This window comes from Pristis pectinata, chromosome 18 (assembly GCF_009764475.1).
Source record: "Pristis pectinata isolate sPriPec2 chromosome 18, sPriPec2.1.pri, whole genome shotgun sequence".
Lineage (NCBI taxonomy): Eukaryota > Metazoa > Chordata > Chondrichthyes > Rhinopristiformes > Pristidae > Pristis > Pristis pectinata.
Genome location: NC_067422.1, coordinates 35,797,402 through 35,817,794, shown reverse-complemented (window position 1 = coordinate 35,817,794; position 20,393 = coordinate 35,797,402). Strand labels below are relative to the sequence as shown.

The 20,393-nt window shown below is 46.5% G+C and overlaps 1 protein-coding gene across 7 annotated transcripts in view; it reads right to left on the bottom strand.

The window, feature by feature from the left end:
- LOC127580049 (caskin-2-like) overlaps positions 1-20,393 on the bottom strand; it is a 227,874-nt gene that overhangs the window by 128,452 nt on the left and 79,029 nt on the right. The window contains exon 1 of one of the 7 annotated variants that reach the window (XM_052033202.1): positions 15,714-15,783. The exons of 5 other annotated variants lie outside the window; for them this stretch is intronic. The gene's annotated coding sequence lies outside the window, so the exon portion shown is untranslated. Of the gene's footprint in view, positions 1-3,565; positions 3,841-15,713; positions 15,784-20,393 lie in introns of those variants that run through there. One more of the 7 variants, XM_052033200.1, reaches the window with a different exon arrangement.

The following is a 20,393-nucleotide window of genomic DNA, read 5'->3' as shown; positions in this document are numbered from 1 at the left end:
AGCACAGGAGGTCAGGATAGAACCCGGGGCCCTGGAGGTTCTGCACTCCCCTGCCAACAGCATCAGCACCAGCCCTGGCACTCCAACCAGAGGTAGCTTCGTTGGATTTGTCCTCAATTACAATGTGCTTGGGGCATCAAAAAGAAACAGGCTCCAACCACTCTGCACTCCTCTGTTACACAGGCCACTTGGTTCACCCAAATAGGTTTCCAAGACTGCACAGGTCGAGGGACACCATCTCTCTCAGCATAGAAAATTGTTTGCCTGACTAACCAAGCCAAGCCTTGCAACCTGTGGGCAACTGTATGTGGAGTCCCTCTGAACCCGTCCCATGAAATCAATGGGGCACTGGTGCAGGCTGATGACAAAGCCCCAGCAGAGACCACTTCCCAGCCACTCCCACTGGCTGTGAGCTGCCCATTCACTTCACTGAGCAGGAGAAGCATGGCTGGAATTTATTTTGAGGACTGTGCCAAGATTCCTGACATTACTCTCAGGAGCCAGTGCAGATTATTAGCCTGAGCGTGGGATTCTTCAATGCATATGCACACAGCCTGGACAGATCAAAACTCCCACCAATCACGCCAACTTCTACCGCACTGAAAAACAAACACTATTTGTAAAGAGACTGGCTGCTTAAAAATAAACTGCAGATTGAGGCCACCCCCCCCCCACCAACCCCTCTCTCACAACACACACACACACACACACACACACACACACTCACTTTGAAGCTCTGTCAGTTCGCTCTGCAGCAGTTATTAACAAAGCGAAGCCATTATAGAGTTCTGGAACCCATGGGTGTCACTGGCCAACTCCTGGCCAACCCTGCCACTCACTGCACTGCACAGAAACCAACAACATGGAAGCGATCTGTGATTAGTCCCCATCAACGTACAGCTTGCAAGCAAGTATTCCTGTGTTATTTAATCCCGAGCCTATTCTGTTTCCCGATCCCGTTTTGCCTTCAGCCACTTGTCCAACTTTTTTTTTATTGCAGCCTTGCCTCTGTTCTGGTTCAAATCCATAGTTTACTTCACAACCTGTCACCTTCTCCGCATCTTAAATCTCTTGAATTTTAACTGCAAGTGATGTCATCTCTGCAGATGGAAATACACTATTCCTATCGAATCCATCCCAAACCATCACAACTTTAAACAGCTTTATTGAGTCACTCATAAAACCCTCTGGCCTAATAAAAGCAGCGTTCAATTTCCAAGGCTGATTGTACATTTTTATTTCCTGATACGAGGCAGTATTCAAGTGAATCTTCATGAAACTCAATTATCTCAGCATTCATTCCACAGTGTACAGCCTAACACGGCACACAATGCCACAGCTGTAAATTTGTCAAGGTTCTATATAGCTTCACGATTGCCTTTTATCTTCTATTTCATTATTTGAAGCCTGTTAACCTCTTATGAACCTGAACCCCAATTCTTCTGCTGCCTCCATCACACTCCCTTAGTTGGCCACTATGTCCTGTTTCATAGAATCATAGAACATAGAACAGTACAGCACAATACAGCATAATACAGGCCCTTCGGAACAATGTTGTGCCGACCTTTAAACCTCACCTAAGACCATCTAACGTCTTCCTCTCACATATCCCTCTATTTTAAATTCCTCCACATACTTATCTAGCAGTGTCTTGAATTTGACCAATGTACCTGCCTCCACCACCGCCCCAGGCAGCACATTCCATGCCCCGACCACTCTCTGGGTAAAAAACCTCCCTCTGATATCTCCCTTGAACTTCCCATCCATTACTTTAAAGCCATGCCCTCTTGTATTGAGCATTGGTGCCCTGGGAAAGAGGAGTTGGCTGTCTATCTATTCCTCTTAATATTTTATACACCTCTATCACGTCTCCTCTCATCCTTCTTCTCTCCAAAGAGTAAAGCCCTAGTTCCCTTAGTCTCTCCTCATATTGCATACTCTCTAAACCAGGCCACATCCTGGTAAATCTCCTCTGCACCCTTTCCAATGCTTCTACATCCTTCCTATAATGAGGTGACCAGAACTGGACACAATACTCAAGGAGCTATTGCTGCTGTGGGCAGCTCAACCTCAGCACACTCACCTCACCATTAATTACATGTGAATATAATAGATTACATCACAGAATCATCCCACATGATCAGTGAGTGCTGACAAGCCACCCATCTCAGCCAGCACCAGAATGGACCTCTCTCTTGCTCAAGCCCGATCTGCAGTTTTATTAGCCAGTGTCACTTATTTTTCCTATTTTCCCCTACTTCCCTTGCTTCATGAGTCAGTATCCACTTTCCTCTTTAACCACACAATTCAAGATGATCCCTTAAACGAGTAGAAAGCTCTCGACTTATGAGCTGCCCGTGTCCGCAACTATCTTTGGACACAGTTCAGGAACCTGAGGGGGATTGATTTATAGCAAATCCAGTGTTAAGGACGAGTAAAAAACAGCAGCATGTGGAACACACCATCTCACAAGTCCTTTAATGCAATATTAGTGGTCGTAAAAGTGTCTGACAAAGTATTCAAACCAGAAACAGTGGAGAAGGATGAACCGCAGATGCTAAAAACAGAAAATGCTGCAAACAGGTCAGGCAGCTTCTGTAGTTCACCAGAACTCTCAAACCCTCATTCTTGCTTCCCCATTCAATAAAATCACAGCTGACCTTTCACCTCAGCACTCCTGCACAAACCCAATATCCCTTAGATCCTAGACATGGGTCCAAAAAATATCTTCCTCATCAAGTACAGGTACCAAGTTTCCCTGTCACATCATTCTGAAAGAGCACAAGAAGCCTTGATTTAACATCTCTTGAGATGAGCCACCCGAAAAGTGCAGCAGTCCCTCAGTATCCCACCAAAGGATGGGCCTGGATTGTTGTGCTGAGGTCACTGGTGGGGGTTTTGACCTCAGAGCCCAGTGCCTCAGAGGTGAGCATGTCTAACAGAGCCAGACAGATTATTTCAATCTCTCATAGGTCTCACCAACAGCCTCTGCTTCTTACTTTTAAAAACTATCCCTTAAGTCTTCCTTTGTCTGTTTGTATTCTTGGTTGAATTACCCATTATTTTAAAATTTATTCATACTTATTCAAAACCTGCCCAAGTTCAATCCCCACCAGTGCAACTGTGGAATATGAATTCAGTTCACAATCTCAAATTTTAAAATAGTCCTCAGTAATGATGAACACTGAACTGTAGGCTTGTTATAAAAATACATCTGGTTTACTAATGCCCTCTGGGTAAGGAAATTTGCCATCTTGACTGCAGACCCATCAAGGTAGTTGACTTATACAAAGCCGAGCAAGCCAGTTACCCTAATTGTCCTTGAACTGGTTCAGAGCAGAGATTTCCTTCCCATGAGGACGTTGGTGAACCAGATATGCTTTCATAACAACCCTGTTCATCATTTGGAATGACTAGTTTTCTTTTAAAATTTGAGATAATTAACGGAATTCAATCCCAGCTACTGTGGTGGGGTTTGAACTTGACTCTCTGGATTGTTAGCCCAGACCTCTGGATACTAGTACTGTAATTTAACCGCCGTGCCACCCCTACAGATGCAACTCACATAGTTCCTTCACGAGTAAAGCTCTGATTCACACCCTTGGTGTCCACGTCAGCTGATCATCAGTTGGTGGCACTCTCAGGCCCCAGTCAGAAAGCTGCGAGTTCGAGTCCCACCCCAGACACTTTAGGGCAGGAGTCATCCGACCACGGTTTGCAAGGTGTTTGCAACTCAGGAGATTCACAGCAGACACAATCTTGGGCAATCCAATTTCATAACTTTGGTGCAGAATGAAGGCGGTCCATGGCATCTGTCAGCCTTTGCCTTCAGCCTCGCTAAGAGCGGCCACAAAGCAGCCATTGCCTGCAGTACCTAGGGAACTAAGATGCAGATCACCCAGTGTGGTGAATACCCACAGGATGCTTGCAATCTTCCTACAGAATGTTTCTACAGAACCCAGGGTGTGTACATTACTGCTTGTGCTCACTAATTATTTTTAAGTGTAGTTAATGGTGCTGTGTTAATCTTGTGAATGAAGACATCATCAAATTGCAAGAAACGCCCGGGTGAAGAGGACAACAGAAGTTTAGAACCAGAATGGAAATAAGAGATATAATCCTTCAGTACTTGTATCACTGTTATAAAAGGGGAACTGCATTGCCATATCTGCAAACCATCACTCACTCTCCAGAAGACAAGGAATTTGAAACGTCACCACAAAATCAATCACAGCAAATTTACATCTGAATACACCCCGGATCAGAGTTAAGGAGAAACAAGATAACCACATTAAAAAATCAGATCCAAGCAGCAACAGCCACTAATTTCTGCATTAAGTAAATGAGCTGACAGAACAAACCAAAGCCAGTTCTGGCATTTTGTGGCATATTACCTGTGCTAAATGTCCATATTCGAATGGAGAACATGCTAAGAACATTGCAGAACTGCCTGCAATTTTAAACCCAAAGAACAAAAAGCTTCAGCAACAAATAAAAGCTTGGCTACAATTGCGGGCTGCCCCCAGAACACTCTAAGCAAAAGATGTATTTCACTGTGTGTTTCAATGTACATAAAGATCTTATCTTAAATCCAACTTCCAAAGGATTTTCAAGCAGGATGAAGAGTCAAGAAGTCCCCAGCTCCAGCAGTAGTCTCGATGCTGCACGATAAGGTGTTTTCCTACCACTTTCATAGGATGGAGTGTTGTGATAGAAACGCACGTACAATGCATTTGTATAATTCACGTATATATATATATGAATAAATAGAAATGTATGCATAACGCACTTGGTTCTCAAACTTCTGAATATTATTGGGTGCAGCGCTGAGGGACAGGACCCTTGACTGGCACCTGATCCAGGCTGACATCTCCAGTGCAGAGGTACAGAAGGTGTAGTAATGCACCAATGCAGCAAAGACAGAGGGGTTAGGGCTGAGGCATTGATCCGAAGCCCTGTTTGCACTCTAGGTCAACACAACAGATCTGTTGGCTGAGTTTTGAAGCAGGTGCCGCTGTCTGTTTTTCTCTCTCAGCATCATTAAACAAATCATATTGTTAATGTAATACACAAAGTGCTGGAGGAACTCAGCGGGTCAGGCAGCATCCATGGAGGGAAATAAACAGTTGATTTTCAGGCTGAGACCCTTCATCAGGACTGGAAAGAGGGAAGATTGCTAATGTACATGTGCGCTGTGCACAATATGCCTGCTGACTTCCCAAAGTGTTCCACTGGCTGTAATGTGATTTTGGATGCTGCAAATAGTAATGAAAATTCTTTATTCCAACCAGAATCTTGTCACGCTCAGCAGACCCTGGATCCACAGTCTCAAGGGTAGAGGGTACCAGGTTTGCATTAATAGTCCTTCTGTGCTCTTCAAGTTAACTGAGGAGGAGAATCCATTAGCGAGGCTTCTCCTCGAGACAGGGCTATCAACACCCATGCCACTTGACTGGGACTCGGCTGAAAGCGTGGCCAGGTCAAGCCAATGCTCTTGCCGCAGCAGCAAGAACGATGTGAGCTGCCAAGTCTTGACTCCTCTTTCCAGCTTTGGACTGGGAGCATATGGGGAAGGTGCAGTGAAACTGACAAAGTGCTTCAGGATCAGAATCATTATCACTGACACGACATGAAATTTGTTGTTTTGCAGCAGCAGTACAGTGCAAGACATAAAGACATAAAAATTACTACAAGTAGCAAAAATAAATAAATAGTGCAAAAGAGGAACAACGAGGTAGTGTTCATGGACCGTTCAGAAATCCGATGGCGGAGGGGAAGAAGCTGTTCCTGAAACCTTTTGAGTGTGGGTCTTCAGGCTCCTGTACCTCCTCCCCGATGGTAGTAACATGAAGAGGGCATGTCCCAGGCGGTGAGGGTCCTTAGTGACGGATGCCACCTTCTTGAAGATATCCTCGATGGTGGGGGTGGCTGTGCCCGTGATGGAGCTGGCCGAGTCTATAACCCTCTTCAGCCTCTTGTGATCCTGCACATCGGAGCCTCCATACCAGGCGGTGATGCAACCAGTCAGAATGCCCTCCACCGTACATCTGTAGAAATTTGCAAGAGTCTTTGGTGACAGACCAAATCTCCTCAAACTCCTAACAAAGTAGAGCTGTTGGCGTGCCTTCTACGTGATTGCGTCACTGTGTTGGGCCCAGGATAGATCCTCCGAGATGTTGACATCCAGGAACTTGAAGCTGTTCCTTCCACCTCAAGTTCAGGTTCAAATACAGCCCAGACTGATCGAGTGTGCATCCCTTTAGTGTGATGGTGTTCAAAGTCAGTTACCAGCGGGACACTGCCTTCCTGATTTGTTTGAGTACCGCACTGCACAGTGTGGGGCACAGGACACCTCCCTCCCAGTCTCCACGGCTGGGTGAGAGGAAGGAGAGGGGCAGCAGGACATCTGTCTCCCTTGACTGGTGCTTATTACCTTCCTCTCACTGACCAAGACAGAGCACTGTGATAGTCACAGCCCACACACCCCATCCCCTGCGGAAGGAATACAGTCAGAGGCTTGTTATCCAAAACATGCCTGTTCCTTTCGCAGAGCGGCTACTCACTGTAGCTTCTCCTGTCTCCATTCCTCCCCGCCATCCACTGATGTAGTGTGCAAATAAATTAAGACAAACAGTGTCAGTAACTAATGACAGAGCCCTAACCCCAGCTCTGCAGTACTAGGAAGTCAGGGTTAATTATTCATCACATCAGCTCTCCTTGCTCAAGCCAAGGACCTCTCCCACCCCGAGCAAGGCAATCATCAGTTCACATTAACTCTGCTTATCCAGCTAATTCTCCCTGCCAGTTATTGCAAGTTGGTGTACGTTAAAGGGACATTACTCTTCTTGGACCACGGTTCTCACGGTTGGCACTCTGTGTACATTCTGTAGATTGTGAAGCCCTCCCCCTCTCCCAGTGAAGACATTTTCTTCTCCCCCTAGTTCCCTTCTTTTCACTTGCTGTCAGGGTGAGCAGTGCTGGCTGCTCTCCGAAGCAGCCAGTTGCCATTCTGTGGGTCAGATCCTGGGCAGTGAGCGCCAGCGGGCTAACTGACCGAGCAACCAGGAATCAGCGGTCGGCCACTGACACCCAAGATTTAATGGCTGCTGGTCCAAGGGAGCGTGGTCAACAGGTAACAGGATCCAACGGATCAACAGTGCGACGCTATCACAGCGCCAGCGACCCGGGTTCAATTCCAGCCACTGCCTGTAAGGAGTATGTACGTTCTCCCGGTGTCTGCGTGGGTTTCCTCCGGGTGCTCCGGTTTCCTCCCACATTCCAAAAATGTACGGGTTAGGAGATTGTGGGCGTGCTATGTCGGTGCCGGAAGCGTGGCGACACTTGCGGGCTGCCCCCAGAACACACTATGCAAAAGGTGTATTTCACCGTGTGTTTCGACGTACATGTGACTAATAAATAATTGTCTTATATACCCAGTATCTGCCAGTCTCTCTGTGAGAGACGCACATGTCTTCTTGTCTTGTTTTGGACAGCACTGTATAATGGACAACCATTTGGCCCATTGACACTGTCCTCTTCGGAACCTGCAAAAGGAACCTTCTGGGTTCATTCTCCTGCTCTTACCCCATATTCCTGCAACTGCTTGCCACCGAATGCTTATCCAATTTCCTTATGAAGGCTCCCTTAGACTACTGGGAGGCACTGGATTCCAAGCCCTAACCCTCAGGCACTGGATTCCAAGCCCTAACCCATCACTGAGCAAAACTCATTTTTCATTACGGCCCCCTTCACTTTGAATCTATGCCTCTGGTTACCAACAGTTGGAAACTAGAAGGCAGATTCAAAGCAATTTGGTTTACCTGAACCCTGCCTGATTTTCAAAAGCAGATCTTCCCAAGACCTGCCTTGATCTAAGTAGAACAACCCAGCTGCTTCAGGCTACGCATTGAACCGTGATCTCCAATCCCAGAACCACACTACTGCATCACTTCTCATTCTAGGCTCCCCCTACCCCCACAGACCTGTTCAGTTATTCACAAGACCACAGGTACTCAGTTTTCCAACTGGAAGGACTGTAACCAAATTGGTGGCAGGCACACACTATGCAGCCACCAAATAATGCACCAGAGGAGGTTCTCGTCCATAACATCAGCGGCTGGTAGCAAGTTCAGTCATCACAGGTGTCACTATAATAAATTCCATCTACGGCAAATAGGCACCATTGTCCCTATCCATGGGGACTTGGAAGTGAGCAAAAGCTGTGTGAATTTCTATATTTCCCTGCTATATGTAGTCAGCAATAGCCAACTCTTCAAACCGTGGGAAGAGTGGCGTGCCCGTATGATTGACAGTCAGTGCTAAAGCAGCAGGTGGGTGCAGGGAGAGGCTGCCTCCCTCAAACAGTGGGGGTGCTCCAGTTGCGTCCTCTCTCCACAACAGTCAAGGATCACCGAGAGCCAGGCTAACGTCCCCTCCACCAACCAATTCTGGTCACTCCAAAACCTGGGAGCTTCCTTCTTCATCTAGTGTGGTCACCATCAAGTTTTTTTTCCATCAACTGAATTATTCTTTCACAAAGAGTTGGTTTCCCAGCACTGCCTGGCCTCCACGTTCAAGGACAAGGCTCCACTGATCACAGCACCATGGCACAGTCAGTGCAGCTGCTGCCTCCTCGCCCCAGCGAGCTGGGTTCGATCCTGCCATCCAGTCCAGTGGAGTTCGCACGTTCTCTCTGTGACCATGTGGGTTTCCGCCGGGTGCTCCACTTCCCAAAAGTGTGCAGGTCAGCAGGTCAATTGGTCAGTGTAAATTGCCGAGTGTGTAGGGGAGAGCTGAGTGGAATGCAGACAGAGTAAAATGAGATTAGTGTAAATGCATGCTTGATGGGTCAGCATCACTTGGTGGGCCGAAAGGCCTGTTGTTGTGCTGTAGGATTCTGTGACAAAGCTGCTGCAAACCTCCCCCACCCAACACACCCACAAGGTGCACTGCAACAACTTGCCACTCAGAAGTCCACCGGGCAAGGCTCGATGTCTGACACCAGAAACTCCCGAAACAGTCACACGCTATCCTCAGCCCTGCCAGAGGTGGAGATTACTGGAAAAGATGCTTCAAGCCCCTTTGAACAAATGTAACATCTGCATTGACTCCAGGCCCATGACTGCTCAAAGTGGAGAATGCACACTCAGGATGGACTGAGAACCTCGAGTCTAGGCATCGGGAGTACAGAGAAACCCACAGAAATGGTGAGGGAGTGCACCACCTCACAAACTACACACCCGCCACAGCATCAACGGAAGAGTCTCAGGTCCCACGTTGGCCTCAGAACCCAGAGAACTGGAAAGGAAGACAGGCATCCTTGATCCCGAGGAACTGCTTAAGATGATAAAGTCTAACAAGGTACAAGACAGACACCTTTATTGGATTCTGCTGACTGTAGTTGTGTAAACAATAAGAACCCCTTTGTTAGAGGTGAGACAGCAGTGTGAGGGAGCTGAATTAACATGCATTCAGTCAGTGTTGTCTATCCCCTCCATTAATCAACTGCTCTATCACTCAACCCCTGGATCGGTGAAGGATAAATTTTGATTCTCCCGCTCCCCGTTGGTCTGTGCCCTCCGGCACTGTTATAGTGAGGCCCAATGCAGGCTTGAGGAACAGCAGTCAGCTTCCACCTGGGTACATTACAGCCTTCCTTTACAATTCCCCAACCTATCACTTTATTTCAGAACCGTTCATTGCTGCTGTTACTCGCCCACCTACGATACTTGCTCAGTGTTTCTCTCCCCATTAGCCGCTGCCTCACACCTCCAGCAACCCAGGTTCAGTCCCGATCTCGAGTGCTGTCTGTGTGGAGGTCGCATGAGCTCCGTCACCATGTGGGTTCCCCGGGGTGCTCCGGTTTCCTCCCACATCCCAAAGACATGCAGGTTGGTAGGTTAATTGGCCACTACAAAATAGAGCCACACAGCACAGGAACAGGCCCTTCCACCCACTACAACTGTGCTGACCTTTAATGTCCATCTACACTAATCCCATTTGCTCACATTAGGTCAGTATCCTGCCTCGCCTAATGAAGAGCCTGTCTGAATGCCCCTTGAACATGGCAATTGTATCTGACTCCACCTCCTCTGGCAGCGCATTCCAGATATCATCCACTCTCGGTGTAAACAAATTGCCCCTTAGTATACAAGTGAGTAGTAGAATCTGGAGGAAGCTTAGAGGAATATGGGGAGAAGAAGAATGGTATTAGTTTAGGATCAGAGTGTGTGGGTGCAGATAATGTGCCTAGGGGCCTGTGTCTCTGCTGTATGACTCTGGCACACCCTGCCCACTGGGCATGTCCCACTACCTCTTTATTTAGAACATTAACCCAATTGACTGGAGGACCCGTACAACTCGGTATTGGTTTATTATTGTCACACTTGACGTACGAGGAGCGTTTGATGTCTCTGGGCCTGCACTCAGGGTTCAGAAGGATGAGGGGGGGGATCTCATTGAAATCTACCAAATACTGAAAGGCCTGGATAGAGTGGACGTGGAGAGGATATTTCCATCAGTAAGAGAGTCTAGGATCCAGGGGCATGACCTCAGAATAAAGGGATGTCCCTTTAGAACTGAGATGAGGAGGAATTTCTTCAGCCAGAGGGCTGTTAATCCATGGAATTCATTGCCACAGAAGGTGGCGGAGGCCAAGCCATTGGGTGTATTTAAGACAGAGATTGACAGGAGCTTGAACGGCAAAGGGGTTGAGGGTTACGGGGAGAAGGCGGGAGCATGGGGTTGAAAAAAAATCAGCCACGATTGAATGGCGGAGCAGACTCAATGGGCTGAATGGCCTAATTCTGCTTCTATGTCTTATGGTGTACTGAGATACAGAGAAAAACTTTTGTTTGCAATGCCATCCAGATCGTGTATACATAAGTACATTGAGGTAATAAGAAGACTTTTCCCCACAGCAACCCTAGCCTCACCCTATCACAGATATTCCCTCAGTCCTACCCTTCACCCACCCCCTCCCCCAACTCTCCACAAGCTTCTCGGTAGTTAAAACCAACTTGTTTTCTTTCTTAGCCACTTCTAATAAAGGATCTTCAAACCGAAACATTAACTCTGCTTCTCTTACCACAGATGCTGCCTGACCTGCTGAGCGTTTCCACCATTTTCGGTTTCCGTTTTTCACTAGATTGACCTTGATCTCTCCTTGTCTGGTTTTTCCAAGATTCCCTCCCTCACTCCTGGTTTAATCTCCAATGTTTATTTTTTTTAAATAACATTATTACAACACGAACAGAAATTGTGCAGTAAAGCATTCTGACACTTCTGTCAGCTTGTTCAACAATACAGAGACTGAATAAAGAGACTAAAGCCAGCAGTAAAACAGAGAGCAGAATTCGATTACAAACCGCTCTCCCTGCGATGGTAGTTCAGCTGTTAATTCTGTTCCCTCACATCCCCAGCTCTGTAACACCCTTAAGCCATTTCCATAATTATACAAATTAATAAATATCTGCACAATGCTGTGTCTGAAGGCTTCACATTCCAGCTTTCAGGGCACCAACCAACCAGGAACAACCACAAGTCATCTCTCATTTTAGATGCATCGTTACTGCCCCCCATTTTTACGACCCAGCGACCCAATGCCTCTTCTTCTGAAGACTGTGACCTTCACATCTCACACTGCCTTGTTGGGACATTCATTAGTAAACTTGCTGTTCCCCATCTCTAAACCAGCCCCCAATTCCTGCCCTCCAACCTAGAGAGAAAAAGTCACTCTCCTGGGGCTTCTGCAAATGCCCCAGAGTGGCATAGCTGGTAGAAGTGTTTCCTCACTGCTTCTAAGACACAGGTTCAATCCTGACCTCAGGTGCTGTATGTGTGGAATTTGCGTCTTTTCCCTGTGATGCATGCATTTCCTCTGGGTGCTCCAGTTTCCTCCCAAGTCCCAAAGACATGCAGGTCTGTTGGTTAATAGGCCGCTGTGAATTTCTCTAACCATGTAGGCGAACGACAGAACCTTGTGGTGTGTGATGGTAATGCAGGAAGAACAAAATAGGATTTGTGTAGGATTAGTGTAAATAAGTGGTTGATGGTCAGTACGGATTCATGTCAGTACTGTTTCCATGCTGCATGTCGCTATGATTCTCTGTAATGGATATTCAAAGCTTTGTTGGAAATAAACACCAGAAACTTCATGTTAAGTTGGAACAGCCTATGTCTGTTCACACCTTGCTCTGAAACAATAGCTCGACCATCACATCTCAGTTTGGGTACAGAACATTCTAGGTGGGAGGGAGAACAGCCAGCCGCCGTAGCCCATGTTGGTACAACATAGGTAGAAAGAGGGATGAGGTCCTGCAAAGTGAGTTTAGCAAATAAGGAAGTAAGTTAAAAGCAGGAGCTCAAAAGGTTGTAATCTCATAAGTACATGCCCTCTTCACATTACCACCATCAGAGAGGAGGGTACAGGAGCTGAAGACACACACAATGTTTCAGGAACAGCTTCTTCCCCTTCGCCATCAGATTTCTGAACAGTCCATGAACACCACCTCGTTATTCCTTTGTTTTTTTGCACTATTTATTTTGTAATTTGCAGTAGTTTCATGTCTTTGCACTGTACTGCTGCCACAAAGCAACAAATTTCATGTCATGCAAGTCAGCGATAGTACATCTTATCCTGAGAATCAGGATTACTCCCTCTAGCATGTGCTAGTGAGAGGAGGAGTAGAATGGTAGGAAGGATGGTGGTTAAAGGGCTGGTGCAAGAGAGAGGATTTGAGGTATATGGATCATTGGGATCACTTTTTTTTCCAAAAAAGATTTCTTTATTAGTCACACGTACATCAAAACAAGTTCCTAGGAGTGAACATCACCAATAGCCTGTCCTGGTCCAACCACATAGTCGCCACGGCCAAGAAAGCTCACCAGCGCCTCTACTTCCTCAGGAGGCTAAAGAAATTTGGCGTGTCTCCTTTGACACTCACCAACGATAGAAAACATCCTACCTGGATGCATCACAGCTTGGTACGGCAACTGCTCTGCCCAGGACCGCAAGCAACTTGCAGAGAGTTGTGGACACAGCCCAGCGTGTCACAGAAACCAGCCTCCCCTCCATGGACTCTGTCTATACCTCTCGCTGCCTTGGTGAAGCAGCCAGCATAATCAAAGACCCCACCCACCCAGATCATTCTCTCTTCTCCCATCAGGCAGAAGATACAGGAGCCTGAGGGCACATACCACCAGGCTCAAGGACAGCTTCTATCCCACGGTGATAAGACTATTGAACGGTTCCCTTATACAATGAGATGGACTCTTAACCTCACAATCTACCTTGTTATGACGTTGCACCTTATTGTCTAGCTGCAATGCACTTCCCTGTAGTTGTGACTTTACTCAGTATTCTGTTATTGTTTTTACCCTGTACTACCTCAATGCACTCTGTACTACCTCAACGTATCTGCACTGTGTAATGAATTGATCTGTACAAACAGTATGCAAGACAAGTTTTTCACTGTACCTCAGTACAAATGACAATAATAAACCAATACCAAACACAGTGAAATGCATCTTTGCAAAGAGTGTTCTAGGGGCAGCCTGCAAGTGTTGCCATGCTTCTGGCACCAACGTAGCATGCACACAACTTCCTAACCCGTACGTCTTTGGAATGTGGGAGGAAACCGGAGCACTCGGAAGAAACCCACACACACACCGGGAGAACGTACAAACTCCTTACAGACAGCGGCCAGAATTGAACCTGGGTCGCTGGCGCTGTAATAGCGTTACGCTAACCGATGAACTACTGTGCCTGCTCCTCTGCTACCGTGCCTGGGATAGGTTGCACCCAAACTGGAAGGAGAACCAACAAACTTGCAGGGAGGTTTGCTCACGATACTCAAAGTTTAAACTATTTTGGCAGGGCAGCGGGAAGCACAGTAGCACTGCAGCAGGTGAGGAGAAGAACATAGAGGATGAATCAAGAAAGTCTAGTGGGCAGAGCAGAGGCAGGTTGGGGAGCAAGGGAGGGCTGGCAGGCTCAACTGCATCTATTTTAATGCAAGGAGCCTCACAAGTAAGTCGAATGAACTGAGAGCATGGATCAGCAACTGGAATTACAATACAGTTGCACTCAGAGAAACACGGCAGGACTGGCAGCTTAAACGTTCCACAGAATAGAAGTTTCAGATATGACAGAGGAGAATGCAAGAGGAGGGGAAATTGCAGCACTTATTAAAGAGAACATAATAGCACTACTCAGAATACCCTGGAGGGATCATCCGGTGAGACCGCATCAAAGGAATTTAGGAATAAGAGAGGGGCGGTCACTTTATGCTATGGGCCACTTGCAATTGTAAGCGGGAGTTAGAGGAACAGATCCGAAAGTACATTTTTATGGTTGTGGGGAGGTTTTAACTTTCCCAACATTGATTGGGATTGCCCGGGTGCAAGGAGCTCAGATGGGGCGGAATTTGTTAAGTGCGTCCAAGAAAATTCCTTGAAGCAATATGTAGAGAGTCCGACAAGAGGTGGGGCAGTCCTCGATCTGTCCTTAGTTAAATAAAAGCGGGCAAGTGGTGGAAGTGTTGATGGGGGAACACTATGGGTACAGTGTCCATGATTCTGTAAGTTTCAAGGTAGTTATGGAAAGGGACAAGGTTGGTCCTCAAGTTAAAATCCTCAAATTGAGAGGGGGGGAGGGGTGGTGGTGGTGGTCGAGCAGCATACATAGGGGGAAAGGACTCATATATAGGACTATAAACAGCATATATAGGACTCAGCGGGTCGAGCAGCGTATATAGGGGGAAAGGATTTGTCAACGCTTTGGTCGAGAACCTGCCTCAGGACTCGCGTACTTATATCCTAGAGTCATAGCCTAATACAGCACGGAAACTTGCCCAACATCCATGCCAACCAAGGTGCCCACCTAAACTAGTCCCATTTGCCTATTTGGGCACGTTTGGCCAATTTCAAAAGCATAAGAGAAGATTTGGCAAAAACTTGGGAGCAGACACTTGTGGGTAAAATGACAAACCATCTTTTAAGAGTTAATAAGAGCTCAGAACCAACATTTTCCAGTGAGTAAGGGTGCAAGTCAAAGGTGGCAAGATCAGGGAATCTTAGACGACAAACTATACTGAAGGTTTGAACCAGAAAAGAAGGAAAACACAAGGCACGCCCCCTTTATTCCTTCAGGCCCTTCTCTTCCTCCACAATCCTCTCAGGTGCTATTTCATCTCGTTCCCCAGACCCCAGGTTCTGTGTCTCACCAGCTGTAGGGGTTTCTTGGCTGAATAATCACTCACAGGAACAGCAATTCTGGGATTCTTTAAAATTTTGATTGATTTTATTGCATTTCCAAATCAGGTTTACTAGTTCTTATTTCATTTGTTACCATTACACCAATCACCAACAACGCCACCTCCCTTCCACACCTGCCCTGCTCCCAGCTGAGGTTCTCCTCCTGCCCACTGCCTGACATCTTCTCTCCCTCCCTGCCACCATTGTTCTTTATTTATTATTTCAAAATCTATTTTATTCATAAAAATTCTAAAATATACAAATACGAAACATACAATTCAACATGCTCATAATGAGTAATGTCATTCCATTACAACACTCGAACATCATCAGTTAAAGTAAATAATTCATGGGGTGTTAACAAAAGTTTGAACCAATATTTGTGCAAAGGTAGGAGAGCCTTTTCCCAATACAGCCTCTGCAGTATTATAATTTTAAACAAAAATTCATTTACTTACAACGCTCACAACAATTTCAGATTAAAATGCAACCCTCATTATCCAGGATGCACTGCAGCCGCCTGCAGTACCCACTAGTCCCAGAAGCCCTCCGGTGAGCCAGCAGACACCAACTCCCACTCAGGGGACACCGAGGCACAGATGTGTGCTTGGAAGGGTGCAGGAAGTGGGCTCGGGTGGAACCCTCGACAGACCACTGCCTGGAGCATTACTCCTGCTCCTTATTTGGCCCAACCTGACAATACCTGCAATGCAGTGACACTACAGGCCAACAAGGGAACTGCAGCACTATTTCCACTACAGTTTTAGGTTTGAGCAGCAGGGGCAGCACTGAGCAAGGGACAACTAACCCCAACAACCAATGTTAAGTGAATTCTCCCCGAACTTGCAACATGGGGAAGTAGACTGTGGAGATGGAGGAGATCCAGAGATACGGGATCATGGCAGTATCACAGGTAATCCAGTGGTAGTGCCCTTGCATTTGAACCAGAAAATTAAGAGTTTAATGCAATTTATGTGAGCGTTAAATAAACCTACACCGTGGTGAGGCTTTGAGACATTAAACAAGCTCCAAAAGATTCAAGAATTGGAAAAAAGGACAACAACGAAATCTTGGAACAAACCAGAACATATCCAAAAATAACCAATTACAAGTTTACTTTTATGTTATAGGTAGTACCCACAAAACACCTCTGGGGCTCCAGAATTATGCCAACAAGCAGATCCACACAAGCCCAGTATTAGAATAGATGTCCAAAAAGGAGTGGGTTTCAAGCAGTGTCTAGGAGGAAGTAAGGGGCAGGGAAATTTTTGGGGAGGGATTCTTGAGTTTATAGTCTTGGCAGCTGAAGGCATGGATGAAAGTATTAAATTCAGGGATGGTGGGCCAGAATTGGAGGTGCAGTGATATCCTGGAGTGCAGGAGGTAAGGAGGGGCAAGGCTAGGGAGGCATTTGAAACCTAGAGAAAAGTTGTTAAAAATCCAGGCGGCACAGTGAGTAGAGCCACTGTCTCAGGCTGCCAGAGACCTAGGTTCAATCCCTACCTTAGGTTCTGTCTGGACGAAGTCTGCACGTCCCCCCCCCCCCCCCACCCCGTGACCAATTGGGACTTCTTTGGTTGCCCCAGTCTCCTCTCACATCCTAAAGACATGTGCGTTGGTAGGTTAATTGGCCACTATAAATTGCCCCTGGTATGTTGGTGATTGCTAGAATCTTGGGGGGGGAAGAGACACGGGACAGAAAAAAGTTGGGGGGGGGGGGGGGGGGGGGGAGAAAGAGGGAATAAATGACACAGCAAGGCCCTGTGTACAGGTTTAGAAGAGGATTATGCAGCAGGAAAGTTGGGATGTGTTGGGTGGGTGCAGCTTACAGTTTTGACATGCTATTTGGAGTCCATTTGTGGTTAGGAGAAGCAAATAAATTTATAAACCATTAGGAAATCCTGTGTCAGAGCTAACAATAGCCTGAATCTCCAAAATGCTGTCAGAGAGAGAGTTAGGTCTGAAAGCAAAGAATAGTGGCGGAACCAAGATCAGACGGTTAACGTCCAACTCAGATACAGGCCCCAGGCCTCGGTTCCATTAATCCAAAATAACTGAACCTTTCCTTGCCGCACCTCTGTGTAATGTTTACAGTATATCACTGGCAGTCACTGAATACTTGCTGCAAGACCAACAATTACACGGTGTTGGGACATTTGATGCAAGTCCTTTCAAGCCAGTGGCAACAAATTCCACACTCGGCAATGAGACAGGACTGAGCAACTTCACTGAATTACAACCCTCGGCACAGGTCAAGGGGGCAAAGCAACCTTACTGTTTCAGCCCTTTACGTTCCTTAGTTCCAAAAAGAAAAACAAAATGGGATTATTGTCAGATTAGTGTAAATGGGGGGTGGGTTTGATGACTGACACAGATTCTGTGGGCTGAAGGGCCTATTCCCATGCTGCATTTCTGTGATTGTAAACTCAAAAGGTAGAGCAGATCGCGCATCATTGACCAGAATTGTTGTTTCTTTTCTCTCTGGATCAAGTTCCTGGGGCAGGCATAGCAAGAGTTAAAACAAAGTCACCCCATTTCCCCCCACCCTTCCCACCACCCCCCCCAACCCCCAAGCTTCACCCAGACTCTCATGAAAGTTCATGGTCATTCTCTCTTCTCCCCTCTCCCATCGGGCAGAAGGTACAAGAGCACGAACCACCAGTCTCAAAGACAGCTTCTATCCCACAGTTATTGGACTCTTGAATGGACCTCTCATACACTAAAGGATGAACTCGAACTCCCAATCTATACCTCATCATGGCCCTTGCAATTCATCTCCCTGCACTGCACTCTCTGTAACTGTAACACTATATTCTGCATTGTTTTTTCTTTTTACTACCTCAACATAGTTATGCATGGAATGATCTGTCTGGATGACATGCAAAAACAAAAGCTTTTCACTGTATCTCGGTACATGTGACAATAATAAACCAATACAGTTCTCTCCCCACAGATCTTGTCTGACCTGCTGAGCACCCACAGCAGTTTGTTTTTATTTCAGATTTCAAGCACCTGCGGTATTTTGCTTTTATTGAAAGCTTCCCAGAATTCAGAGTCTAAACCGAACACTGCACAGCCATGCTGGGAACACTGAACTCTTTACCTGGGAGCAGGCAGGAGACAGACAGAGATGAGGAGACAGATAGAGATGAGACAGACAGAGATGAGGAGACAGACGAGGCAGAGAGACCCAGTACAATCACTGGACTTCAATCAAGGACTATGGTTCGACTGGGAGAGTTGATTTTTCAATAGCAAAGGTTAAAAGATAAGAATCAAGTAAACTGATCACGAAAGGAGCAGACGCTCACTTTTCAAGCTAAGTAGCCGTATTTCTATATTTCCTCAAAACACAAGGGGGCGTTCAATTCATCGCATCTATGCCAGCTCACGGAACAATCCCATTTCCCTGTAACCCATTCTCTCCACATTCCCATCAATTCTCGCAGATTCTACTACCCACCTACCAGGGGCGATTCACAGCGTCCAACTGACCTACTGACCCGTACGTCCTTGGGATGTGGGAGGAAACCGGACCACCTGGAGGAAACCCAAGCAGTCACAGGAAGAACTTGCAAACTCCACACAGACAGCACCAGAGGTCAGGATCAAACTGGAGCTGCGAGCAGCAGCTCTTCTAGCTGTCACTGTGCCAGGGGAGAAAAGGTTTAGAAATGTCAACCTAAAGAGCAGATCCTTTATATCTACTGCTGAGACAGAGTGTTAAAGGCCAAATTGTAATATATTGATTGCACTGGTAGTTTCATTAACAAGTGCAAGCTTACTTCCAATCTGTTTGAATTCATTGAGACAATTTATTTCATGAACAGGTTTTAGATCAGCACCTGACTTGCATGGAATACATAATAACTGTCCCTGCCCAGAGGTGATGCTGACCACAAGATCGTGACTGCAATATCTCTGAAGGCATGTAAAGTTACAGAGAGAAAAGGGCAGTGGACAAAGAACAGGGTGAAAAGTACAAGCTCCAAGTTGGATCTGGTTTCTAGTTTAAGTATTGGCCCAACCACAGTGTTTCTCTGCAGAGGATCAAAGGGAACAAACTGTTTGGTCTCCAAATGGCCCCTGAACGGTTTCGTCCTGCTACTGCAACCCGTGAAGAGACAGACCTCCCCTCATGCAGTGCACCCCACCAACCCAGGGCTCCGCAAGTGAATGATCACTTAAGTACAGTCATTGTTGTACTACAGGAAATCCATGCACAACACAACCCCACAGGCAGCCATAGGAGAATGACAAGACAACCAGTTTTATTTTCATTAAGCAACATGAGGCAAGACACTTGAGGAAACTCTCTACACCTTCAGGATTGCAATTTGATGAGCTTTCTTTATTAGTCACATGTACATCAAAACACACAGTGAAATGCATCTTTTGTGTAGTGTTCTGGGGGCAGCCCGCAAGTGTCGCCACGCTTCCAGCACCAACATACCATGCCCACAACTTCCTAACCTGTACGTCTTTGGAATGTGGGAGGAAACCGGAGGAAACCCACGCAGACACGGGGAGAACGTACAAACTCCTTACAGACAGCGGCTGGAATTGAACCCAGGTTGCTGGTGCTGTAATAGCGTTATGTTAGTATTCACCTGAGCCCGTTGACAGTGTCTAAACATATAGTGCACAGTGGTACAACTAGTGGAGCTGCTACCTCACGTGCCAGGGACTCTGTTCAATCCTGACCTCCGGTGCTGTCTGCGTGGAGTCTGCACATTTTCCCGTGACTTTCATCCAACTGTGGGTTTCATCAGAGTGCTCCAGATTCCTCCCACGTCCCAAAGATGTACTGATTGATAGCTTCATTGGCCAATGTAAATTGCTCCAAGTGTGAGGGTGAGTAGTAGAACTTGGAGGGAGTTGATAGAAATGCGAGGAGAATATAAAAAGGGATTAATGTGCAGGATTGGTATAAATGTGTGGTTGATGGTCAACATGGACTCAAAGGGTTGAAAGATTCCATGATGCATCTAACTAACGTCTGACAGTGCAACACTATCTTAGAACTGTATTAAGTATTCATTGGATTGTATTCCAACCTTGGAATAGGGCTGGGGGTCTCAATGTTCTCACTCTGAGGCAGGGACATGATCATGGGCTCTCAATGCTCCCGTATGGAA